The sequence below is a fragment of the Scyliorhinus canicula genome, chromosome 15 (assembly GCF_902713615.1).
Source record: "Scyliorhinus canicula chromosome 15, sScyCan1.1, whole genome shotgun sequence".
Lineage (NCBI taxonomy): Eukaryota > Metazoa > Chordata > Chondrichthyes > Carcharhiniformes > Scyliorhinidae > Scyliorhinus > Scyliorhinus canicula.
In genome coordinates, this window is record NC_052160.1 from 130,618,108 (window position 1) to 130,628,324 (window position 10,217).

The following is a 10,217-nucleotide window of genomic DNA, read 5'->3' on the forward strand; positions in this document are numbered from 1 at the left end:
CAGCGCGGCCGCTGCAGGCCTCCACTGTGCGCATGCGTGGCCACGGACCCGGCAATTCTCCAGGCTGTATCGGCAGCTAGAGCCTGGTGCTCGACGCTACCTTCTTGCTAGCCCCCAGCAAAATGGGAAATCGGTGGCCGTTTTGCGGCAGTTTTCCTGCCCTTCCCACACCGGCGTGGGGGACATAGTCTTCAAATCGGAGAATCCAGCCCAAGAGGCCTTGTTTCAGGTGGCTGTCCTCCTTCAATCCAGGCTTTCAGTTCGAAGTTTCAGCTTTCGGTCTGCAATGATTGTCACTGTAGATTCACCCAACTCTGCAGTTTTAGAAATTTAGCAGCTGTGCAGAGAGAGAGAAAGAGAGCGAGCTCCTTCCCTCTGAGTGTCCAGGACACCATTGTGCTTTCCTTAGTTCTCTGAAAAATCATCCCACTGGGGTATGATCCAATCGCCGCCTGTTAGCGGGCAGAACACGACCTTTTGGCCACCTCATTGGCCACCAACCAACCAATCAAAATGAGCCCCACCGAGCTCTCTCGGGTGCCAAAAAGTCTGAGTTCTGCTGTTCAGCTGTTCAAAGCTAACTCTATGCCGTAACTCTTGAGATCCTCACTTCATCTGCTTGACGAAAAGATAAATGTCCATTAAACATTAATGGATCAAAAATGATAACAGCAGAATAAAAGAAATTGGAAATAAGGGAATCAAAATGAAGGGCCTTTACAATAGTACCTTGCAGTGGTCACCTGGTCATAAGTAGTCAGTTCTGCTCTCTACCAATGTGACGAAATGTTAAATTAGGAAGCGCCTATAAATCCCAACATGAGGGTGACTAACAAGGAATAATCTTTTATTCATGGTCTAATTGGTTGTCAATGCTGTGTTCAGGGTATTGTTTCTAGTAGAAGGGACAGAACCTTTGATTTACTCCCGTCTCCTTTTATATCCTTAATCCACCCTCAACCCCATTTCTCCTTTCACTTTTCAAAACCTTCTCAACATCCATCATTTCTCCCGGGGCATTTCCAAGCACTCTTCATCTCTCCCTCGCACGGCTTAAAACCAGGTCTGTCATCTATTTCCATGTTTACTCTTGCTTTACACAACCCCCTCCCCACCCCACCCTACAGCACACCATCGCCAGCTCCAGCTGGACGCGCGTTGGATAGAAAGGTTTGATTCCTGGAATTACAACGGCTGCAGGAGAAAGCATTGCCAAGAAGAGAAAAAACAATCTTTATGCTCACCAAGGAATGACAACAATTCCTTTATTTAGACTGTCGACTCGTGTTACACTCTCTAGCCAAGGACAAATAGATTCCTGTTGATATCTCACTTCAACCCATGCAGCAGACTGGTTTGGAAAGGAGACTCTGGCCTGCAAAAGCAATCATTTTGCTTGCACAGTAAGATCCCACAAACATTAACAGGATTTAATAGCGCTGTCAGGACTGAGAGGTTCAAAAAGGCAGCTCACCACCAGCTTCTTAAGGGAAATCAGAGATGGGCAATGAATGCTGGCCCAGCCAATAATGCCCACATCCTATGAATGACCAAAAAATGTTAGTTAAACTACCTTGAAATGAAAATGAAATGAATGAATTTTGATAGTTTGAAATAATCAAGAGTACTACCCATACCTCTTCCTCGTCACCCGAGTCACAAAAGTCATAGAAACAGAAATCAACTCAAAAGGAGGCCATTCGGTCCATGGTGACTGTACTAATTGATGATATTCCACCTCCTCCACTCGGTCTGTAGTCCTGCAGGTCACATCTCTTCAAGTATAGCCGTCCAACTCCTTTTAAAATCTGGGGACAGGCATATTGTCTCTATCACCCTTTCAGAAAATGGACATGATCCAACGGCCATGCTGCTCCTGAAAAGCTGCTCGCTACGGAGCAGCGTGGCCGTTGAAAGCCGGGAGACCGCGCGAGATTCAACGCGATCTGGCGAGACGTTGCAATGTGAATCTCGCCCACAATTGGGGGGATCACTTTTTGGCAAATCGCCATATTAGAGCGAGGCAGCTAGCCTCACCCTAATGTGCAGCTTCCCGAGGTGCCTGAGGCTTTGAGATTCAACCCCTTCACCGTGGGGACTTTGGTGAGCGCTGTTTGGTGCTGGCCCCCACAAAGGGGGACCAGATGGAATGGCACTCGTGGGAGTCTCCCAGGGGATTGGAGGCCTCCAGCTGCATGCCCTTTGGAAAAGGTGGTGACTTGGCACTGCTGGGTGCCACCTGGGTTCCCAGGTGGGGGAGGATAGGAGGCTTGAATCTATTGACTTGTCCAATGTGAGGAGAGGCTTCAGGTGCTGGGACCATTGCCAGAGAAGGCTAAGAGGAGATTTAAAAAGTTTCCTTTTAATTGAAGATATTAAAGGTTTGGACGGGAGTGATTAAAGAAAAAACAATCCGAATTGGGGCCTCATCAATTTCAAATGGCCACGAAGAGCCTGGATGGTTTTGTCACAAGGAGTTTTCAAAAATTTGTTCATGGGATCGGGATGTCACAGGCTGTGCCAGCATTTATGCCCATCCCTAATTGCCCTTGAGGGGGCAGTTAAGAGTCAACCACATTGGTTGAGGTGGAGGTTGCTGTACCTTTTAAGGCAAAATTAGACAAATCTTTGAAGTAGAGGGAGATTGAGAGCAATGGAATTTATTTTGGATTGTTCCAGCACAATGGGTTAAATAGTTCCTTCCACGTCATGCACTCCCCCCCCCCCCCCCCCCAAGTGCTGTAGTAAAATTTCAGCTCATGTTCTTTTAAGATGACTCTCGGACACAGACAAAATGGGTAGATGGAACCAAGGATGTGTGTGTGTGTGTGTGTATGTGTGGGTGCAGTCACTGTTCAAGATGATTTCCGGATGGTCCAATATGCAATCGATTCAGTGTTTAGATTCCGACCTCTCAGGCGAAACACTAGCAAATGTCGGCTCCACTGGGGGAGGAGACGAAGCGGGGAATGAAAAACAAGGCAAATGAGCTGATAAATTAGTCAACAGCAGAGGTCGAAGGCGGCAGAAAATACATCTGTGTTCAAAAACATTCCTCTTGAAAATGAAATTAAAATAATGACGGCCCGATCTGACAAATCGGAGCAAGGCGTGCAGAAAGAAATGGTTATAAGAAACAGACCCCCTGAACAGGCAGAAAGTACCAGCCATCTGGCAGGGTATGGTGACAGACACCAGACAGCTCCCAGAGGCTGCTGTGCAGTCAGTAAGAAGGAGCGCCTCAGATTCCGTCTGCCAGCCTGAGCATCTGCTAATGAATGTGCTTATGCTCTTTAATTAAGCTTCATTAAGAAGGCGCCACGTAATGTTACTAAATAATACCCGGATTTCCAACTGAAACAAACAGGTGTGAATTTCAACATCCATGCTCTGGTGTAACTGTGTCCTCGCCAACCCACCCCACCCAACACCCCACCCCACCCAGGGCTCTTTCCAATCCATGGCTGCACCTTCCTCCTGCTGCTGCTCTCTGGGTGTTGACCAGGGCTGCCAATATTCCAGGATTCTCCCGGAGGTGCCAGGATTTGAAGATTAATCTTTTCTGGAGAAAAACCTCAAGTGAAAAATCGGAACCGTGGGGCGGCACAGTGGTTAGCACTGCTGCCTCACGACGCCAGGGACTCGGGTTCAATTCCGGCCTTGGGTGACTGTCTGTTCGGAGTCTGAACGTTCTCCCCTGTGCCTGCGTGGGTTTCCTCCGGGTGCTCCGGCTTCCTCCCACGGTCCAAAGGTGTGCAGGTTAGGTGGATTGGCCACATTAAATTGCCCTCATGAAATGAATGAAATGAAAATCGCTTATTGTCACGAGTAGGCTTCAATGAAGTTACTGTGAAAAGCCCCTAGTCGCCACATTCCGGCGCCTGTCCGGGGAGGCTGGTACGGGAATCGAACCGTGCTGCTGGCCTGCTTGGTCTGCTTTAAAAGCCAGCGATTTAGCTCAGCGAGCTAAACCAGCCCCTCAGTGTCCAACGGTTAGGTGGGGTTACGGGGATAGGACTGGGGAGTGAGCCTGGGTGGGATGTTCTTTCAGTGGGTCGGTGCAAATTCGATGGGCCGAATGACCTCCTTCTGCACTGTAGGGAATCTATGATTCTAACAGATCATTAGGTTTTCATGTGCCTTCGCACATTAAGATATTTTAAGCTTCCTGAGAACGCTTTAAGATTTAAGTATCTTAAAATGTCTTTTTAGACAGTATCTTCCACCACTGCATTTCTTCCTTGTCTTCAACTGTTTTGGATTATCAAATGACCAAGAAACTAAATCAAGCAAACTGAGAGGCAAATTAAAGGGACGGTCCCTTAAAGGAACAGCAACAGAAAATGCTGGACAATCTCAGCAGGTCTGACAGCATCTGTGGAGAGAGAAGGGAGCTAACGTTTTGAGTTTGGATGACTAAAGTGTAAAGCCACCTATATCAGCATGGTCCAGGGACTCCACAAGGCCGTAAAAAGGGCAGGCATCTGGGGAGTCCATGAACTGATGCAACCTAAGGTTGTATGGGACTGCTGCGTGCAACATCTTCCTCCCTAAGGGGGTGGATTCCTTTGTAGAGGGAACTCCACTGGGGACCTCTACCACCAGATGGCAACAAGGCATGTCCAGGCGATAGGTGAGGGCAGGGGCGTGAAGTGTGTGCAGCAGCAGGCCATACTGGAAACCCCTCCCTGCAGTGCGAAAGGGCAATGAGGACATTTCCGCGAGGCAGCTCAACCTGGGGGCTCCAGCTCCCGAGGGAGGGTTTGGGGCTTGGGGCAAATGAAATATTCTGTCCAAGATATGGTGCGCTGAGATGGGGGTTCACCGTACTCCTGCGCCCCCCTCGTGACCATGAGTGTCTTTTTTTTTTAAATTTAGATTACCCAATTATTTTTTCCAATTAAGGGGCAATTTAGCATGGCCAATCCACCTACTCTGCACATTTTTGGGTTGTGGGGGCGAAACCCACGCAGACACGGGGAGAATGTGCAAACTCCACACGGACAGTGACCCAGAGCCGGGATCGAACCTGGGACCTCAGCGCCGTGAGGCGGTTGTGCTAACCACTAGGCCACCGTGCTGCCCATGTGACCATGAGTGTCATCGAGTCCGAGTATGACCGTTTTGAGGTCACGGATGGCATTGGCTGTGAGCTGGGCATCAACTGCCATGTGATGCGCCAACTCATGAGCTGTCATCCAGCCCACTCCTCCATCATCTAGTATGTCCCTGATCCTGGTAACTCCCCCAGCTACAGTCCGTCCCTTCGCCAGCCACTGGGAATGGTTTTGGTGGAGGTGCGAATTCCTGAGTAGTAGCTCTCTGATGGCGGGCTCCAACGGCGCGAGGCAACCATGCCCCAGTCTTTAAGTAGGTCCTGGGAAAAGACGAGCAGTGCCTGTAAGGAGTAATGAAGACCCTTCAGGTCTATGAACAGGAGCTGCACATCATAGTTCAGGCCGTGCACCTGGCGGAGAAAATACGTCGCCACCATCTGTGAGGGGGGGGAAAAGCTTCAAATTCCAGAATTTTCAGTTCACCCTCATGAAGTGGACCAAACAGAGACACAACAGATACATTACTGATGAAGCTGCCTTCTGTTGCCCTTACAACCCTTTTAGCCCCAGTATCATTCTGGTGACCACCCCCTCCTCGGCCAATATATCCTTCCTATGATCAGATGCCTGGAGCCAAAAGCAGTTACTCTAAATGGGGATCTGATCAGGCCTTTATATCACTGCAACATAACTGGAGAAAGGATTTGGAACGTGAGAGCTCGTGTTTAATGCCCGAGTCAGTTTTTGTTCCCCAATGCGAACAATTCTAATCCCATTCTCGCTATGGTGATATATTCCTCTGGTTTATTTTCTATGGGTTTTTAATTATGTTTTTCGAACTGTCAGAAGCCCTTGCAACAAATGTCTTTCTAAATCACTAGCTCCGCTGATTCACTGCTGAGACAATTATTCTGTCCCCTCCTACCTTTCACAGACTGTCTTGTTTCCTCTCCACCTCCTGCTGTGACCTGCCCTCCTCCCTTCCAGCTCCCCACCCAGACAGTTTTGCCTGACGAGTAGATTGCTGTCCTCTCAAGGAACTGGCTGCTGGCTCCAGTCGGGGACAAAAGGACGGAAGCTCCCTGTGTCCGAAGGGGCTAGGGGATGTTCGAAATGCCTCTCGGCTCACAGCAATGGGTCAATGGTCTCCTGTCCTGTCCCTTCCCGGCCGTTTCAAGGCTGTTCTGGCTACTGGAACACAGTTTCCGGCTTTCCTAGCCTGCATTGCTACACAACACGCCTTTCTGCATTCTCCAATAAATTAAAGTGTAGCACCTCTATAGGGGGATCTTTGGGCTCCACCACACAGTGGAAACCAGACGAAAGGGGGCGTGAAATTCAAGTGATGCCCGGTGGCAACTTCGATGCAACTGTGTTCCTGATGGAAGGTCGGGGGTCATGAAAGGTGGTACACAAATCACCCTTGCTCAAGCATATAGTCAAGAAAAAGGCTACTTGCATTTATTAAAAAGGCTACTTGCATGTCTAAGCACAATAGCACATCACCTGGAAGCTAATGGAAGCTCAAGTGTAGTCTCACAGCCATTTTACATACAGACAGCAACGAGGTAAGTGGCCAGAAAACTTGTCTTTGTTGATGTTGAATGGGGAACGAATATTGACCAGGCCAAAGAGAGAACTCCCTTGATCTTTTACAAAACAGCACCATGCGATCTTGCACTTCTAGCCAAAAGGGTCGACAGGGCCTCATTTTCATCGCTCATCCAAAAGGCCTCACCTCTGCCAACGTTTGAAATGCACAATCTTTTTTGCTTCTTTTCTTTTCCGCACTTTAATCTTCAATACCAATAATCTACAATCTCTCTTTATACCTCTGTGCCGCGCTACACGTCCTGGAGGGACAGAGCTGACAGTCTGAGATATGAAAGTTTCACACTTTGCCTGAGCAATGGGACCCACTGATCCAGGGAAGCCTCCACCCTACAAATTCCCACACTCACAGTGAAAATCCCAGAGGCACTGGACCTTTCTGAAAGGGTCTGAGTAAATGGTGGGGCCATGGTAACCTCACTGGACTCGTAATCCAGAGGCCCAGGCTAATGTCCTGGAGACATGGGTTCAAATCGCACTGTGGCAGCTGGTGGAATTCAAACTAAATTGATCAATTTGGAATTGAAAGTTAGCCCCAGTAATGGTGACCATGAAACTAGCATTGATTGTTGTAAATAAAAACATCCTGGTTCACTAATATCCTCCAGGAAAGGAAATCTGCCTGGTGTGGCCTACATGTGACTGCAGACACAATGTGGTTGACTCTTTGCTGCTTTCATTAGGGATGGGCAACACATGCTGGCCTTGCCAGCGGAGTCTACATCCCATCAATACGTTTAACACAGTTGTTTGCCCTGCCTATCTATTGTCTATTTGTACAAAGTGCCAGCAAACTTCTGCTCATCATCGACATTTTCCGCTCCTGAGGGACAGTCACCGACCTGGAACATTGGCCGGGATTCTCGACTGTTCACTCCACCGGGATTCTCCGTCCGTTCAGTCCGAAGGGATTCTCCCTCCATTCGCCCCGGTGGGATTTTCCATCCGTTCGCGCCAACGGGATTCTCCGTCTGTTCTCGCCAACAGGAATCTCCGGCTCCGCTTCAGTGATTGGAGTTTTGGCTGAGTGCCAAATTCTCCGTTCTCGCTGGCAACAGTGGCAAAGCAAACTTGGATCGGAGAATCCCGACCTTTAACTCTGTTTCTCTCTCCACACATTTACTCTGGAAACAAGAAAGCTGGGAGACCCTGGTTATGAAACGATTTGATGGATGCAAAGGCAACATTTCCACTCAGGGGCATCAAAGTTTAAATGTAAGATGGCTACTAAAACACCAACAAGAATATTTTTTATTTGTTCGTTGGATCTGTAGCCAGGCCAGCATTTATTGCCCATCCCTAATTGCCCTTGACAAGATGGTGATGAGCTAACTTCTTGAACCTCTGCAGTCCATGTGATATAAGTAAACCCACAGTGCTGTTAGGGAGGGAAATCCAGGATTTTGACATAGTGACCTAATTATAGAATCCCGACAGTGCAGAAGGAGGCCAATCAGTTCATCGATCTGCACTGGCCCTCCGAATAAGCTCCCTACCTAGGCCCAATCCCAGTAACCCCACCTAACCTTTGGACATTAAGGGGCAATTTAATATGGCCAATCCACCTAACCTGCACATCTTTGGATTGTAGGAGGAAACTGGAGCACCCGGCGGAAATCCACGTAGACACGGGGAGAACGTGCAGACTCCGCACAGACACCCAAGGCCGGAATTGAACCCTGGTCCCTGGCGCTGTGAGGCAGCAGTGCTAAACACTGTGGCATCCCAAAGAAATGATTTTATACAATTGCAGGTCAGGATGTTGAGTAGGTTGGATGGGAGCTTTCAAGTCGAGGTGTTCCGATTCGTGTTGTAGCCTGCCAACCTCGCTGTTGACTATTTCCAATATTTTTTGACAGAGAACGCAAAGGAAATCTGGACGCGGGTCCCACAACATCATGCTGCAGGGCGGGCTCAATGATCCTGCCCCGCTCGCAACCTTGGTCCCTGACAGGGGGAACGCTGATCTAAAAAAGATACAAATAAAAGAAGGATCCCCCTCATGGGGATGGGACCCCTTCTCAGGGAACCCACCCCTTTGGAACCTTCTCCACCTCGAGCATCCCCAGTGGACGCCTGATACTAGCGAGGGGGCAGGGGCAGGGTCTATCTTAATGGCAAATTCCGCCGGCATACTTGCCGGGCTGGATTCTCCGTTTGGGAGACTACGTCCAAACCCAAGCGTGAAAACGGTGATCTTTTACGCCAGGAAAAGAGACGCAAAACAGCCACCGATTCCCTATCCTGGGGGGGGCTAGCAGGGAGGCAGTGTAGAGCTCCCAGCTCGAGCAACCGATACGGCCTGGGGTCCGTGGCTGCGCATGTGCATGGCAACAGCCTGCAGCGGCCGCGCTGTGCTTCATGGCGACGCCCTACAGCGGCCGCGCTGTGCTTCACGGCAGATGCAGCCCGCGGACATGGACCCCCCCTTCGGCTGCTCGCTCACCCCGGACCATCCCCCCCACAGTGCCCCCCGCCACTAAAAAATCCCCCCTTGCCCACGGATCGGGCCTCCCCCGACTGTGCCGGTGCCGGACTGAGTCCGCAGCCGCCACACTGAGTTTTTGATGGGTGAGACCACACGTGTCCCACACCATCGGGAACTCAGCTGGTCGGGAACAGAACGTCGCTGGGCGGACCACAGACAATGGTCTGAGGCCGTCGATACAGAGAGCGGCGCACTCCTAGAGTACGCCACTTTTCAGGGGACGGAGCGTCGTGAAAGCGGCGCCACCCCTGATTTTGGCAACATCGGGGATTGCCCGCCCCCTCGCCGAACGTAATTTCAGGCATCGGAGAATCCAGCCCACCATTTTGGGGATCCCGTTGGATACTCCGCCCCTTCAGGCTTTCTTGCCTACTGGAAACGGGGACCTCTCTGTCGGAGTCAGCTGTAGGCAAATTGGACACCAGTCTTCCTCCATTATAACAGCGACTACACTTCCAAAGTACTTCATTGGCTGTAGAGGCCTTTGCGACATCTGATGGTGGTGACAGGTGCTATGCAAATGCAAGCCTTTCTTTTCTTTGGTGGAAATGGGAACCATTAAGCGATCGAGTGAAGGGAATGATGATAGATTAACACACAAGAGTGAAATGAACAGAATGGTATATTGATGGGGTCTGAGGAGGCTGGGGTGGAGCATCAATGCCAGCACAGAGCAGTTGGGCTGAATGGCCTGTTTCTGTACTGTAAACTCTGTGTAATTCTGTGCAAAAGCTAGAAAGGTTTAACACACAAATGAGTTGAGGGAAGATGTTTTATTTTGGGGGTGCTGCATGGGAGCAAAATAACATTGAAATACATTTAGTTCATGGGGAAATGAGTCATTTTCAGTCCTTCTTTTAAAAGCCCAGCAATTGCTGAGGCCGCAACGCATCGGGGGATAGCTTGGCACCATGCCCTGGGTAATATCAAAGAGTCAATTATATTGCAGCTGCTCTGGAGAAAGGATGGTTGTGCTGGAAAAGCTTTCGGGATCAACGGAGCCAAACGTGAGCAGCTGCAACTCCCATCTCCTGTCAGCATATTAAATTCATCGCCCGCTG